The following is a 16171-nucleotide window of genomic DNA, read 5'->3' on the forward strand; positions in this document are numbered from 1 at the left end:
TGCAGAGAGGTTTAAAGACAGAGGCTTGGCCGATCCCAGTAATAGAGAGGCCAAGGGGCAAAGAGGCTGAACTCCATAGGGACACAGAAGTTGAGAGGTCCCATGATGGTGAGGGCCACAGAGATATAGGGACAGAAGGGCTGAGAAGCATAGAGTCTCGGGGACAGAGTTGCAGAGGGGCTTAGAGACAGAGGCTGGGAGATGCAGAGGGACAGGGAAGCCAGGGGGCATAGAGATTGAGCTGTATAGAGACAGAGAGACTACGGAGGTCATAGAAGATGAACTGCATGGAAAGGCCACAAGGGGCATAGAAGCTGGGTTCCACAGAGAGTGTGTGGGTGTGTGATAGAGGCTTGGCTGTATAAAGACAGGCCATGGGGAAGGGGGCATAGAGGTTGGGCTGAATAGAGAGTCCAACCGGAGCAGGAAGACTGAGTTGCATACAGAGAGGGGTTAGGGGTTGGGGAAGCATAGAAGCAGAGGAAAAGAGAGGTCTACAGCCATAGAGACAATGGGGCATAGAGAGAGGGTCAGAGATGCATAGGCTACAGAGATGTAGGTACAGAGGCTGAGGGGCACAGAGGCTGAGGGGCACAGAGGCTGAGGGGCACAGAGGCTGGAGTGCATAAAGACCATAAAGTCAGGCTATGGGGGACATAGAGGCTGAAGGAAAGAAAGGCCTAGGGGCAGGGCGGGATTGACTACAGAAATATAGGTACAGAGGTTGAGTGGCATAGAAGCTGGGCTGTATTGAGACAGAGAGGCCACAGGGGGCATAAAAGCCAAGCTGCATAGATACAGAGAGGCAAGGGAAGGGGGGCATAGAGGCTGGGCTGCATAGAGCCAGAGAGGCCATAGGGGCATAGAAGCCAAGCTGCATAGCAATAGAGAGGCTCCGGGGGCCACAGAGGGTGGGCTATATAAAGACAGAGAGGTTACTGGGGGTATAGGGCATAGAGGCTGGGCTCTATACAAAGAGACCAAGGAGGGGGGCATAGAGTCCAAGCTACATAGAGACAGAGAGGTGGGGTAGGGCTTGGCCATAGAATCCAAGCTGTTGAGCGACAGAGAGGCCACGGTGAGGGGCCTAGTGACTGGGCATTATAGAGACAGAGGCAAAGGGGAGGGCATAGATAGAGGCTGAGTTGCATAGAGACAGAAAACGGGGTTGGGGTTGGGGTTGGGGTTGGGGCATGGGCATACAGGCTGAAGCAAAGAGATGCCAAAGGCCATAGAGACAAAGGAACATAGAGGGATAGAGAGAGGGACAGAGATGCAGAGAGCCACAGAGATCAAGGATCCGTGAGGCCGAAGGCCAGACAGCCACAAAGAGATAAGGACAGAGAGGGTGAAGGAGTTTCAGCAACAGAAAGGCTGAGGGACAGACAGGCTGAGAGGCATAGAGGCTGAGTTACATACAGATTGGCCTTAGTGGGCACAGAAACTGGGATGTATAGATATAGAGAGACAAAGGGGAGGGCATAGAGGCTGAGTTGCACAGAGATGGAGAGACCACGGGAGGGAGGGGAGCATAGAGGCTGAATCAAAGAGAGGTCAAGGGCTATAGAAAACAATGGAACAGAGGGATAGTAGAGAGAGGGACAGAGATGCAGAGGGCCACCAGGTTCTAGGGACAGAGAGGATAAGGAGCATAGTCTCAGCAAGAGAAAGGCTGAGGGGCACAGATGTCAGAGACCATACCGTGAGAAAGCGAGCCCTTCACAATCTCCCACCCTGACAAGCCAAATGGTCTCATGCTAGGAGCCAGTTGTCACTCCCTCCTCCCTGTTCCCTTCCTGGCACCTGAGGCTGTAAAAGCTGAATTATAGTCCCCTCTTCCCTATCTCTTCCTGACTCTCATGACTTCCAAGGACATGAGTTACGCCTAAGTCCGGCCTGACACCCCAAGGCTGCTAAGAGGATCTATGTTCTGGAGATAAGACACAGAGTGCCCGCCGCCTGGAGCCTGACTTTGGCCCTCATGTCAGCAGATACCCACTTCTTTGTTCTTTGTTAAATTCCCCCTCGACCCCCCCTATTCCTCTCGATGTATGCTTTAAAACCAGGTGTCTCAGCCTAATAAATGGAGACCTTGATAGGACCCTCTACTTGGTCTCCAGCTCCTTTTTCTCTTCCTCCCATTTTTTTCCAGGTTTGCGGTCCCACTCACACCCACGAATAACTGAATCTTGCAGGACTGGACACACAGAGACATAGATGCTGAGCTATATAGAAACAGCGAGACCACGGAGGTCATCGATGAACTGCATAGAGACCACAGGGGCATAGAAGCTGGGCTCCACAGAGAAAAGAGGCCACAGGGGTGGGGTGGGAGGGGGATAGGGGCTCTAATAGAGCCCAAGCTCCTTGGAGACAGAGTGGCCAGAGGGGAGTATGGAGGCCAAGATGCATAGAGACAGAGAGGCAGGGGAGGGGGCATAGAGGTTGGGCTGCATAGACACAGAGAGGCCATGGGGTGGGGGGGAATAGAGGTTGTGGAAAAGAGAGGCCTAGGGCCAAGATGACAAAGGGTCATATAGAGAAGGACAGAGATGCAAAGGCTACACAAACGTAGGTAAAGAGGCTGAGTGGCATAGAGGCTGAGCTGTATGGAGACAAGAGGACACTAGGGGCATAGATCCTGGGCTGCATAGAGATAGACAGTCCATGGGGGTTATAGAAGCCAAGCTGTGTAGAGAGAGGCCCCAGGGTCCATAGACGCTGGGCTGTATATAAATACAGAGGCCATAGGGAGTGCATAAAGGCTGGGCTCTATATAAACAGAGGCTTTGCTGTGTAGAATCAGGACCTACGGAGGGGACATAGAGGCTGAGCTGCATAGAGATAGAGAGGCTCCAAGGGGCAATAGAGGCTGGGCTGTATAGAGACAGAGAGGCGTGGGGGGTAGAGGGTGAGTTCTGTACATAAAGAGGCCAAGAAGGGTGGGATAGAGTCCAAGCTTCATGGAGACAGAGAGGCTAGAGGTGAGCATAGAGGGCAAGCTGCACAGAGACGGAGAAGCAGGGAAGGGGCATAGAGATTGGACTGCATAGACAGAGAGGACACAGGAGTGGGGGGCGGGGCATAGAGGCTTCGGGAGAGACCAAACACCCTAGAGACAAAGGGACATAGAGTGAGGAACATAGATGCTTAGGTTACAGAGGCTGGGGGGTATAAAGGCTGGGCTGTATTGAGACTGGGAGGCCATAGGGGAGTAGAGACCAAGCTGCATAGACAGAGAGATCATGGGTGGTAGACATAGAGATTGGGCTGTATCCAGACAGAAAGGGGAAGAGGAGGGCATAGAGGACTTGTTGCATAGATACAGGGAGGCGGGGGTGGGGGTGGGGGTGGGGGAGGGCGTGGGCATACAGGCTTAGGCAAAGATGCTAAGAGCAGCCGGGCGTGGTGGCTCGGTGGATTTCTGAGTTCGAGGCCAGCCTGGTCTACAGAGTGAGTTCCAGAACAGCCAGGGCTACATAGAGAAACCCTGTCTCGAAAAACAAACAAACAAACAAACAAACAAACAAAATGCCAAGAGCAATAGTGAAAAAGGAGCCAAGAGAGATACAGGGACAGAGAGACTGAGGGGCATAGAGTCTCAGCAACATAATTGCTAAGGATCAGATGGCAGAGGGTCATAGAGGCTTAGCTGTATAGAGCAAGAGAGGACACAGGGGGCACAGAGTCCAAACTGTATAGAGACAGAGGCCACGGTGGGTTGGGGGGCCTGGGAGGCCGAGTACCCCCTGCATAGGGACAGAGAAGCAAGGGAGGGGGGAGCATAAAGGCTGGGCTGCACAGAGAACAGAGAGGCCATGGGGGTCATAGAAGCCAAGCTGCATAGAGATAGAGAGGCTCCAGGGGGCCACAGAGGCTGAGCTGTATATAGACAGAGAGGCCACCAGGGAGGGGGCCATAGAGGCTGGGCTCTGTACAGACAGAGAGGTGGGGGGGGGTTGTTGTGTTTGTAAAAAGGTAAAGAGGTGGGGGATATGTTCTATGGAGGTGTGTGGTAAGTATGGGGGTGCCATGGTGGGCCCATGCTGAGGTATCCCTCCTTTCCCTCCCCCCCCCCACCAGCCACATGACAGTATAGACTAGAGTTTATAAGAGGGTAGTAGAGGCAGAAAAAGAGAGAGTAGAGGAATAGAGGCTGGCCATGAGCACGTGGAGAAAGAAGGGGTTGGAATGAGACAGAGCAAGAGAGCTAGGAGGGGGCAAGCTGCCCTTTTATAGTGAGGCATGCCTGGCTGTTGCTAGGTAACTGTGGGGGCGGAGCCTAGGCAAAATGCTAAGGAAGGGTAGAGAGATTGGATAGCATAGAGACAGGCCAAGGGGATGGGGAGGTGCATAGAGGCCGGGCTGCATAGAGATAGAGAGGCCACGTGGGGTGCATAGAGGCTGAGGGAAAGAGAGGCGGAGGGCCATAGAGACAATGGGGGGCATAGAGATAGAAGGACAGAGTTGTATGGGGCTACAGAGATGTTGGGACTGAAAGACTGAGGGGCATAGAGGCTGCGCTGTATAGCGTCTGAGCATCCACGGGGACCATGGAGCCGGAGCTAGCTACATAGACACAGGCCACAGGGGGCGCAGAGGCTGGGCTGGAGAGAGAGAAAGGCCACGATGTGTGTGTTGGGGGCGCGCAGATCTCCAGCGGCCTATGCCCTATAGGCAGAGGGGCGAGGGAGGACGGGGCGCAGAGGCTGGGCTGCATAGCGACAGAGAGGCCGGGGCGGGGGAGCCGGGACTTAGTGGCGGAAGGAAAGAGAGGTCTAGGGGCATAGAGCGGGGGACAGAGATGCCTAGGCTACAGAGATGTAGGTCCAGAGGCCGAGGGGCATAGAGGCTGGAGTGTAAAGAGCCAGAGAGGCCCTGGTGGTCATAGAAGCCCAGCTGCATAGAGATAGAGAGGCTCGGGGGTGGGGGACATGGAGGCTGGGCTGTGTAGAGATAGAGAGGCCAGAGGGGGAGCATAGAGGCGGAGCTTCATAGAGACAGAGGCGGTGGGGGGTATAGAGTTTAGGTTACTTAGAGACAGAGCGTCCACGGTGGGGTGGGCGTGGCTTAGAGGCCTGGCTGTATAGAGAGTGGCCACGTGGGGTGCATAGAGGCTGAGGGAGAGGCCGAGGGCCATAGTGCTACAGAGATGTTGGGACACAGAGGCTGAGGGTCTTAGAGGTTGTGCTGTATAGCGTCTGAGACTCCACAGGGACCATAGAGCCCAAGCTCCATGGCGACATAGAGGCCGAGCCTGCATAGAGACAGAGGGGCGGGGAACGGGGCATAGAGGCCAGACTGCTTAAAGACAGAGAGGCCGCGGGGGCGGGGGATAGAGACTGAGGGAAAGAGAGGCCGAGGGCCTTAGTGACGATGGGACATAAAGAGTGACAGAGATTCATTGGGCTACAGAAATGTTGGGACAGAGAGGCTGAGGGGCATAGTAGCTGCGCTGTATAGAGTCAAGAGTCCACGGGGTCGGGGCTATGGTCATAGAGCCCAAGCTACATAGACACAGAGTGGTCACGGGGCGTATAGAAGCTGAGCTGAATAGACACACGGGCCTCAGAGGACATAGAGCCTCGGTGGTAGAGACATAGAGGCCAAGGTATATAAGGACAGAGAAGGCTTGGAGTGGCGAGCGCATAGAGGCTGAGGGAAAGAGTCCGAGGGCCATAGAAACAATGGTGAATAGAGAGGGGCAGAGATGCAGAGAGCCTCAGATATAGGAACATAGATACTAAGGGGCATAGAGTCTCAGCAACACAGAAGCCACGAGGGGCATAGAGGCTGAGCTGCCTAGAGACACAGAGGCCATTGGTGGGGACGGGGACATAGAAGCTAACTTCCTAGACACAGAGATTCCAAGGTATAGAGGCCAAGATTCTTAGAGACACCAAGGGGCTTAAAGGCCAACGGAGGGGCTATAGAAGCTGAGGAAAAGATAGCCCGAGGGCCATAGAAACACAGGAACATAGAAATAGGGGGACAGAGAGGACACAGGGGAATAGAGGCTGAGCTGCATAGAGAGACTGTCCATGGGAAGGGTCGTAGAGGCCAAGGGGCCTAGACACAGAGACTCCACTGGACATAGAAGCTGACCCGTATAAAGACGGAGATGCTGCGGGGGTAGGGGGGCATAGAGGCTGAGTGAAAGAGATGCTGAGGGCCATAGAGATACAGAGGGCCACAGAGAGGTTGAGGGGCATACAGGCCAAGCTGCATAGAGATAGAGTGGCCACGGGGGTTGGGGAGGTGGCATAGAGGCTGAGGGAAAGAGAGCCCGAGGGCCATAAAGAAATAGGAACAGAGACTGACAGGCAGAGGGGCATAGAGGCTGAGCTGAATAAAGACAGAGATTCCACTGAGGACATAGAGGCTGAACTGCTTAGAGTCAGACAGGCCATAGTGGGGTGGGGGTGGGGGATAGAGGCTTAACTGTATAGAGACAGGCCATGGGGGACACAGGCTGACCTTCATAGAAACAGAGGGGCCATGGGGGGACATAAAGATAGAGGGACAGAGAGGTTGAAGGGCATAGAGTCTCAGGGATGCAGTGCGGCTTAGAGACCGCGGCTAGTAGATGTGGAGGGACAGAGAGCCCAAGAGGCATATAGTCTGAGCTGTATAGAGACAAGAGAGGCCGAGGGGCATGGAGGCTGAGAGGCATAGAGACAGGGTAGAAGGGGCAGGTGCAGAGGGGTTTAGAGACAGCAGCTGAGGATAGGAGAGGCTGAGGGACAGAAAAGCTGTGGGACATGGAGGTTCATGGACAGAGATGCAGAACAACCTAGAGAGACAGGCTAGGAGAGGCTGAGGGAAAGAGGCCAAGGGGCATAGTGGCTAATGGATGTCGACATGTAAGAGTTGGAGGGCTGGAGAGGCTGTTGGGCATAGACACAGAGGGACAAAGAGGTCTCAGGGCATAGAGGCAGAGATGCACAGAGGGTTAAGCACATACAGACAGAGGCCAAGGGGCATAAGGCTGAGGGACAGAGAAGCAGAGGGTAGGAGAGGATGTGGGCCATAGAGGTGGAGAGGCTGAAAATCAGAAGCACAAGGACAGAGGTAGAGGCAGAGAAGGGGGCTAGAGGGCAGAGACTTGGAGAAGAGACAGAAGCAGAGGAGCAAAGGAAGAAATGTAGGGGGAGACAGGCTAAGGGGTAGAAAGGCAGAGGAGTGGCGGCTCAGGCCTGGATACAGAGGCAGAAGCAGAGGTTGAGAGGCAGTGAGCCACACAGGCCAATTCAGAGTGAAGTAGAGATAGAAAGGCAGAAGCTGAAATACACAGAGGCAAGAAAGCCAGGAAGCAGGGGTAGAGGGGCAGAGAGGCAAGGTAAGAAATGAAGATGCCCAGAACTCCAGAGGCAGAGAGGCTGTCGAAAGAGGCAAAGAGGCGAAAGAAGAGCTAAAGCCTAGTTAGAGAGGCAGAAAACTGCAAAGGGAGAGTGTTGGGAGACAGGCTGATACAAGGCTTTCTCTGGGGCCCCAACGAATGGAAAAAGGGAACATTAGTTCTGTGTCCTTGATCAGGTGCAGTCTGGGCCTGGGGGCAGGGCCTCGGAGGAGTCAGAGTTGCAGTTTCTGGGATCTGGGCTGCGGCTATCAGTCCTCCATCCTGGTGCTGTGTGTGAAGCATTCCGTGTTCTCTTTGCCATCATTGTATCATTTAGCTTTCTGCTGACCTTGACTATCCTTCTCTCCTGCCAACAGTAAGTACTAAGCTGTGTGGCTTAAGAAACTGGCTTGAGCAAGACCTCCTGATCCCAAACGTTCCTGTCTTCTTCATCTTCTGCTGCTTCTCTCTAGGCCCTGTCACAAAGAATGACCCATTGGCCCAACCCAATTGGCACCTGAACAGGGACCAGAGTAAGGAGAAAAGGGTAAGCATGACTGTAATATATAGATAAATAAGAGAAGTCCAGCGGGGGGGGGGGGGGGGGAGGGCTGTGAAGGCAATGGTGATGGAGTCAGGAGTGAAATATGGGGCCAGAAAGAGCCTGAAGAACACTTCCTTTGTCTACAGGTGTTTCATTGACCTCTTCTGCATTGTTGTTCTTGTAATTTTCTAACCCTTTTAGAAAAGCTCTTTATTTTCTTAAAAAAAAAAAATTCCCCCTTGGTTCACTGAAGAACTTTCTGTACATTTAAAGACATGGGAATGCACAGATGAAACTTGAGTCTCACCTACTTCGGCTGTGTGAGTTTCGCATTGATGGGTTAGCACTGTGGGATTTATATGTGATTGTTTAGACCCACAGTGTGAATTTGATTCAGTAGTAATTCAACAACCCTTTGAAGCTAGGCGGTCTACTCCAAAACAGACTGGGGGGGGGGGGCAGAAGACAGAAAAAACAAAAGTCAAGAAGTAGAGCTAAAAGGCCCTGAGGACAAGGAAGCAGATTTAGTTTCTTGAGTTTCGTTATCTCCATGATGCCTCAGAGGAACCTCCTTTTTTGCTTGATGATGTAGTTCTAAAATCACCCGAAGTGGCTCGTACCAGTTTGACTGAGTGAAAAGCCCCTCCTTCATCAAATAAGGGATTATTAGGTCCCCTGTTACAGCCTCCTGACCTTCATTTTCAGAAGCCAGGTGAGCCCGAACCCCCTGTAATAACAGTCCCATGTAAGATTGTACAGAATCTAGAAGCTTCCAGGATGAGGCCTAGGTTAGCTGACTGAGGCAATGAGTCTCCGAGATGCCATTTCCATCAGGAGAATAAAAGTTACTTTGAGCCAGGCGTGGTGGCGCACGCCTTTAATCTCAGCACTTGGGAGGCAGAGGCAGGCGGATTTCTGAGTTTGAGGCCAGCCTGGTCTACAAAGTGAGTTCCAGGACAGCCAGGGCTATACAGAGAAACCCTGTTTCTAAAAAAAACCAAAAATTACTTTGACACCCTGTTGCATGGTAAGACTTTTCCTGGGGAGATGCAACACACATGCCTATTCACTCTAGATAGGGACCCCACAACAGCCAAAGGAAAGACCACCAAAGGCCAACTTAGTGAGCAATGGATTTTATTGAGGTTACTTACAGGAATACGGGTGAGGGGTTGTTCCCAGGAGCAGAAATGACTCAAAGACAGCTGCATGACCAAGGGCCACCACCAAGGGTCTGAGTGACAGCTCACAAACCTGGGAACTTCGGTCACAAGGAATAGCCTGCAGGCAGCTCATGAGTTTGCAGAATGTCCCTTCCAACTGACTCACTTGGTCTAAATCTCTGTCAGGAAGTTCAGCTGCTTTCTGCTTCTACAGGCAGTTGGCCTGGTCTCTGAGGCTTCTGTGCAGCCTGGCTGAGAGCAACTCTGAGCAGCCTTTATTGTTTACTCTGACAAGGAGAGGGCCTAGTGAGTCTGGCCAGTCTCAGGGACTTCCTATGATCTAATTAATGCCAATGAGCAACAGTTTTCTCAGAGACTACCATAGACCTCTGAAGAATTTTCATAAGTTCTTCAGAGTCTGGAAGAGCTCTCTCACAACTTTGTGTCTCACCTCTTACAGGCAGTGAGTCACTTTACTGTTGATGGAGACACGGAATCTTTGTTTACTTTACTCCATGCTTTGAGGCTAGTCCCTTAACCTCTGGATATTATGGTGATAGTTTGTTTGTGGGACAGGTTCCCCAAATACTTCCTGGTGCTTTTATAAAAGGGACTGGGGATACAAACCTACTTCATTTGTTTCAACAGGTTCGGCAACAGTTCCCAAATTAGGAGGCACCTTATTTTCTCCAATACATTCGAGTACATTCTGGTCTCCTTGGTCTTTTGGCAGAGGTAAATCTCATTGTACATGTAGCCTCTCACGATCTTATTCAGGTTCTTACTGAGTCTGTTTGACTTAAGCAAGCTACAGAAACTCATGTACTCCCTCATCAACCACCTGCTACACTTTGGTATCAATTTCAATTATCTGGAGAACAGGCACAACAAATTGTTCCAGATGCTCTGCTTGCCTAGCTTCTCTGCCTGCTCCTTGTTATGGTATTAATCCTTTAGACTTATTGACTTATTGCCTAATACGTTATGGCCTTTTGATGGAAGCAAGCTGTTGAGCATTGCATTACGCATTGCCTGCTGTCAGTTTTTTATAGCTGTCCTTCCAAAAATGTTGAAATACAGATAATACTCCTTTATATACTTCTGGTGCCTTTAAGAAGTTTTGTACTTCCACCTTCAGGATTGAGGATAAGTAGGTATACCTTACAAAGTCCTCAAAGACACATGGATCTATTAAAAGTTTTGCTTGAAAAAAATAGGGATATTTATACTTTTACCCTCCTACTCCTGGATAATCTTTCCAATTATACTTTATTTTATTTAAAAATTTTCAGAATGAGTCTACAGGTATTGACAGGTGCACAGCATTTAAGAGGTAAATAGGCTCCAGAAGGAGAGGTTATATACAGGGAATTGGTACAGGCCCAATTTCATGCTAATGTATGGGAAAGGTTACATCTGAATTTTCCCACAGGAAGGTGATGGTCCGTCTTGGGTTCCCGAGAGTCTTATCAAACACTCCCAGGTCACAAAAGCGATGGCTGCATCACAGGCGCCAGAAGTTGAGGGTGCAGAAGATGATGAGTTTCAAGGCACAGCAGAGCCCAAAGCGTCCTATCCAGTCTACCCAGAAGCGTCTATTCCAGACTTGGAAACAGATTAAACACTTTACTGCTGAAGGCATTCAAGTGGTCAAGGCCAAAGGGCAACGTATTTCTCCTACTCGCTTAGTTTCAGCATTTCTGGCATTATTCTCTGCCCCGCTGGCAGAAAGTGTGGGGGTCTACTGGGCTTAGGTACCTGATCCTGCTTTGGCCCACTTGGGAGGATTCAGCAACTGGAGTGTTTACTAATGATAAAGTGTTTTTGACAGTCCTGGTATTTCTCATGTGCTGCCTTGCACTGCGCTCTCATCCATCATTCCCATTTGTCATTTGTGGGTCATTATGCATGTGTCCCTCTAATCCAAGTGATCCAAAAAACTTGTCTTTGGAGTACAGGAGAGTTTTCTAAACATCATCAGTTCACCCATCAATTTAGTTTTCCAGTCTCTAATCACTCACAGGTTACCCCATTGGATGGATGTGTCCAAGTATGCAATGAGAATCCTGTGCCCTAGTTTCCAGAATGGAATACCCATGCCATGGTTCTAAAGAATTCTGTGCCTCTGAATGGATGACCTAAGGTGCTTGTCGACTTGTCTTGGAGGTGCCCACCGGACCTGAATGAAGATAACTTAGGTGCCGAGGGCCATGTAGGAGGAGTGGCAAATGGCTTTAGAACTCATGGAATTTGGCTCACAGGTTACCACAGTCACATGGGTAGCCTTGGTGTGGTAAAGGACCACGTGCCCTGAGGACTTCATGCTGTTACAGAGTTCTTCTCTGCTTGCTGCCCTCACATCCCTCTTCATCTAAACACTGTATGAAAACTTTAAGGGGGCGTCCAGCCCCTCACTGGGCAGCATCTCTGGCACTCACAGTACTAATGTTTGGTCTCTTTCAGGCACTGCTGCTGGAGCAGATTAATGATTCTATCACCACCCTAGGAAAGAACTTAGAGATGCAGATTGTCAGCAGTGACCACGATTTTTAGAAAACATTTAGAAAAATAAAGTTGTTAGTGAAAGTAGGTTGAAATATTTTTGCTACTGGCTGATATAAAATAATCTTAGGAAACAATCTGAAGTTCAAAAAGGCACACTCTTAATAGTTATGCTAGGGACCTAAAGGTCAGGGAACAATGGCAGCACTGGCTGACGTGACTTTCACTGAGGCTGGACTGGTTGTAATTGATTTCTTATACTCAGTTTTGCCCTCAGCTTCCTGAAAGTATAAGAATTGCTGATGAGTAGATATATATTTTAAGGATTTATGATAGATATGACTGCTTTTCATATAAAACTTTAGATTTATGACTCTTTTAAGATTCTCAGATTACTTTTAAAGATAAATAATAAAATAACTACTCCTTTCTTTGTAACCACAAATTGCATCGTGCCAGTAAGAGAAACTGGCTGAGCAAACTCCCTTGCTTGCTCACACTTTGTTAATCTATAACACGTTGCTTAGTTACGAATGTATGTGGGTTTTAGGGAATAATTTGTTTTCTTTACCTGTACTAGCTAATGTTATTTCTTGTAAAGGTATTGGAAAACCTATTGTATTTTCATAACCATTTATTAGAAGAAAACTAAAACCTCAGCACATTGTAATTGTATATTGCTTGAAAGATTTTGTTGGGATGTATAAGCTATGGAAGAAAGAATAAAGTATGATGGTTGAAGCACTCATCAACTATGTGTATGTGTAAGGTTTACATATATGGTGGGTTGGTGGATTGGCGCATTGCTCCTTCCACCCATCAATTGTGTGTGTGTGTGTGTGTGTGTGTGTGTGTGTGTGCGTGCGAATTTTCTTTCTTCTCTTTCTCACCAGCCCCTAGGAGTTAAAAGAATTCATAGTTTTTCCACTGGCCCTAGAGAGTGCCAGCCCTAGTAAATTAAGCTTTGTTCCCTCAGAAAAACATCTGCTGAGTAACTTCTTTAATCTCTAGCTGCCTTTGGCAACAGCCTCTAAAGGTATCTGGATCCATCCCTGTCAGCAGCTCTAAGCACTGAATCCCAAAGGCTGCCTGCCTCAGTGTACCCACACATAGGTGCCAAAGCTGGTCATTGGCACTTAGGACTCCCTCATTGGCCACACCCTGTTATAATGTCCCTAGGGAAAAGTTCACTTGGACCTGTGGTTTTTACCCACAGCTCTGGACAATGTGGTTGTTTATGTGACTTTTGGAGAAAATGAACAACTATGGCACGGTCATTTAATGCCTGTGTTAACTCTGCATATGTTACTGACTGGGAGTCCCTCTTATTCAAGAGAGTGGGGGGATACTTCAATTTTACCTGTAACAATTGTTTCTTCTCTAACTGTGTAAACTTCTCTTCTGCTCATAAGAGCCTTCTCTCACTTCAGCAGCCTTTCTTTATTATGGTTCCCGTGCACCTTAAATATAAACAGTATGGTGGTTTTGGACAGCAGGTTTTCCTTGAACCACATCAAACTTTTAATAGAAAGTGGAGATTTTTTAGGTCAGGTTTCAACTAACATTTCTTGTGGTAGTAAATGCTATAGAATCTGCAGCTGTTCCCACAGTGGGCTTTACCCCAAAATTGCAAGCTGCTCCCCCTTTAAAAATTAGCTTGCTTATAATGCCTTTGTAGAAGAATGTGTATATAAAAAACTAGAAGCTAAGTTAAATGTATTAAAAGTTGTGGCATTGCATCTAGAAGATACAGTACACAATACAACATTACTTTACAGCATCATTCTCGCTTTAGATCTGTCTGTGTTACTCCTTTAAGCTATGATGAATCTGAATGGAAATGGGAAAGAGTTAAAAATTATCTGCATAGAACATGGCATCATGAGAATGTTAGGTTACATTTATTAATCTTTGAGAAATGAATTAGTGACCTGGGCCATGCTCATTCTGTTTGGGGTTAGCCAAAGATTTATTATATAAGCTACAAGGATTTAATTCCTTTAACATCCTTCAACATTCACTCAGTGTTATGCCCAGATTACTTTTGTTAGTGATTTCTTTGAAAATATTAGGAGGCAGGGTTGGAGAGATGGCTCAGTGGTTAAGAGCACCGACTGCTCTTCCAGAGGTCTTGAGTTCACTTTCCAACAACCATATGGTTGCTCACAACCATCTGTAATGGAATCTGATGTCCTCCTCTGATGTGACTGAAGAGAACAACAGTGTACTCACGTAAATAAATAAATCTTTTTTAAAAAAGAAAAAAATATTAGGAGGGATTTGTTAATTTAAGGGGTGTCAAGGGTCTCTTAGACAATGAAACACTAAGAGCTCATCTAGCTTTAAAAAATAAGGAAACCTGTTGCGAGCCAGGCCCATCCATGGCTCTCTCAGGTCCTGATGAAAAGACAAGGGGCCTACTTGGCAGGGTCCTTTCTGGGCCTGGGGGCAGGGCCTCAAAGGAGTCAGAGTTGCAGTTTCTGGGATCTGGGCTGCGGCTATCAGTCCTCCGTCCTGGTGCTGTGTGTGAAGCATTCCGTGTTCTCTTTGCCATCATTGTATCATTTAGCTTTCTGCTGACCTTGACTATCCATCTCCCCTGCCAACAGTAAGTACTAAGCTGTGTGGCTTAAGAAACTGGCTTGAGCAAGACCTCCTGATCCCAAATTTTCTATTACCTTTATTTCCTGCTCCTTCCCCTCAGAGACCTTTACTCAAGAACAACTTCCTGGTCCAGGTCAGTAGAAGCAGGAAGGCAGAGCCAGGTAATGAGGCAAAAAGTCAGAGGAGAGGGGAAGAGGTGACTGGAGAAGGCAAAGAGGTCGAGGGGCAGAGGCAGAGCAGCAAAAGCATCTGTAGACAGAAAGAGGCAGAGTGGGAGACACAGAGTAGTACAGGGAGAGGCAGAGATATGGAGGCAGAATCGGAAATGTACAGGCTGAGTGACAGGCAGAGGTTCAGAGGGGTGAAGTGGAAGAGGTAGAGGCCGAGGGGCAGAGAAACAGTAGAGGCAGTGAAGCACTGGCAGAGGGAGAAGCAAAGCGGCAGAGGGGAGACGTAGAGAGGCAGGGGTGGAGAGGAGATGGAGGCAAAGAGGCAGAGGGGAAGCTGCAGGGGTGGTGAGGCAGTGCTATAAGGAGAGAGTTCAAAATGCACAGGCAGGGCGTGGGGAGGGTATAGGGGACTTTCGGGATTGCATTTGAAATATAAATGAAGAAAATATCTAATAAAAATTGTTTTTGAAAAACAACAAAGACAAAAACAAAACAAAACAAACAAACAAAAAAAGAAATGCACAGGCAGAGGCAGAGATTAAGAGATGCAGGAACAGCTGTGGGCACCAGCACACACTTGGTACCCAGATATATATGCAAGCAAACACTCAGACACATAAACTAAACCTTGATATCAAAAAGAAAATCCAAGAAACACCACAGTAATGCCTTTGTTTAGGAACCATCTGATAAATATCAAACATAGTGGGAATAACTGGTGGGGATAGTGTATTAAACACTGGGGTCTCTTGTTTTTATAGTTCTCACGGTCTTAAGTAGTGTAAACAGGAAGAACACAGCTCCCTATCTGAGAATTTTAAACTGAGCCTAGCCTTAGAGTTACACATAACTTAAGAAAACATGTTTTCTTAATTCTTTAGAGTTTTTAATTATATGTATTTGTGTTGGGGTATATTATATGAATCCAGGTGCCAGATGAAGCCATTGGTGTTTGGTCTCTGTGGCACTGGAGTTAAAGGTGACCTGCACTCCAGTCTTCTGCCATTTGAACAATGGAACCACCTCTGGCTCATTTTCCTCCTTTCTTAACAGTCCCATACGAGGCCACAGGGTTGAGCTTCAGTGTCCTCACTGGTAAATAAATAAAGAGAAAACCAACTTCAGTAAAATGACAAAGTGCACAGGTCAATTAGAAGAATTATTTTATTTAGGTTATCGTCATAGGGAGAATACTTAGAGAACAACACAATAGATGGCTTTGTAGTGGGAGATAAACATGAAAGTCATTCATGAGTGTTATGGGGAGCCATACGAAAGCAAGGGAAAGAGTATTAACTGAAAGCATTTGCACAGGGAATGTGGTAGATAACTGGAGTCTACACTAATAACCTCAGGAAAGGGGCAGAAACTTGTCCAAGGTCACATTGATAGTGGCAAAGGAAAGGTAAGACTAGAACCCTGATTCTATACTCTCAAGATAATTCTAATTCCAGTCATTCAGGCCTCAAATCACTGTGCAACAGGCATATATCAGCTTACATATTTCTTATTAATGTTTTTATTTTTAAAAAGATTTATTTATTTTATGTATATGAGTACACACTGTAGCTGTACATATAGTTGTGAGCCTTCATCTGATTGTTCAGAATTGAATTTAGGACCTGTGCTCGCTCCAGTCAACCTGCTTGCTCCTCTAGACCTCGCTTGCTCCGATCAACTCCGCGAGCTCAGTCCCTGCTCGCCCAGGTCAGCCCTGCTCTCTCAGTCCCTGCTCAGTCTGCCCCAAAGATTTATTTATTATTATTATAAATAAGTACACTGTAGCTGTCTTCAGACGCCCCAGAAGAGTACATCAGAACCCATTACAGAGGGTTGTGAGCCACCATGT

The 16171-nt window shown here is 48.2% G+C and overlaps 1 long non-coding RNA gene across 1 annotated transcript; it reads left to right on the forward strand.

Annotated features, from left to right (window-relative positions):
• Window positions 1–7306: 7306 nt before the first annotated feature.
• Window positions 7307–12283, forward strand: LOC110287243 (uncharacterized). The gene is made up of 4 exons (XR_002377192.3): window positions 7307–7715; window positions 7813–7886; window positions 9695–9781; window positions 10479–12283. It is a non-coding gene; the product is annotated as an uncharacterized LOC110287243 (long non-coding RNA).
• The last annotated feature ends 3888 nt before the right edge of the window (window positions 12284–16171 follow it).

Source organism: Mus caroli, unplaced genomic scaffold, assembly GCF_978045245.1.
Source record: "Mus caroli unplaced genomic scaffold, Mus_caroli_1 scaffold_5, whole genome shotgun sequence".
NCBI classification, from domain to species: Eukaryota; Metazoa; Chordata; class Mammalia; order Rodentia; family Muridae; genus Mus; species Mus caroli.